At 64.9% G+C, this 379-nt stretch overlaps 1 protein-coding gene across 1 annotated transcript in view; it reads left to right on the top strand.

Annotated features, from left to right (window-relative positions):
• SF3B3 (splicing factor 3b, subunit 3, 130kDa) overlaps positions 1-379 on the top strand; it is a gene marked incomplete at its 3' end in the record, with an annotated part of 27,891 nt that overhangs the window by 26,359 nt on the left and 1,153 nt on the right. The gene's annotated exons all lie outside the window — the stretch shown is intronic.

The raw sequence follows: 379 nt of genomic DNA, 5'->3' as shown, positions 1-379 counted from the left end.
CCCTGTGCTCCCAGTGCCCCCCAGCCCCCTGCAGGGGGGAGCACTTCCAGCAGAACGTGGCTTTCAGTGTGTCAGTGGTCCTGAGGGTGAAATCCCGCTGCTGGGGGCTGTGCTCAGGTTGTTCTCAAACTGCTTCCCAGCACCAGGTTCTGCCTTCCTGATGGGGCCTGTGGGAATGACCTGTCTCCAGCACAAAGCAGAGCATGGGGGGCGCTGAGCCTCAGCTGGGAGGAGCCCAGGTGAGCCCCTAGGCCCCCTTTCCGGGGGGGGCTCCAAGCAAGAGCTGTCCCTGTCCACCGCCGGGCTCCTGTGGACTCGTGGGAGCAAAGCTCTCGGGGCCAGGGGCTTTTTGCCTTGGGCTCGCACCAGCGGTGGTTTC

Source organism: Buceros rhinoceros, unplaced genomic scaffold (assembly GCF_000710305.1).
Source record: "Buceros rhinoceros silvestris isolate BGI_N320 unplaced genomic scaffold, ASM71030v1 scaffold16831, whole genome shotgun sequence".
Lineage (NCBI taxonomy): Eukaryota > Metazoa > Chordata > Aves > Bucerotiformes > Bucerotidae > Buceros > Buceros rhinoceros.
Note: the sequence above shows the minus strand (reverse complement) of the source record. Positions and strands in the feature narration are given on the sequence as shown.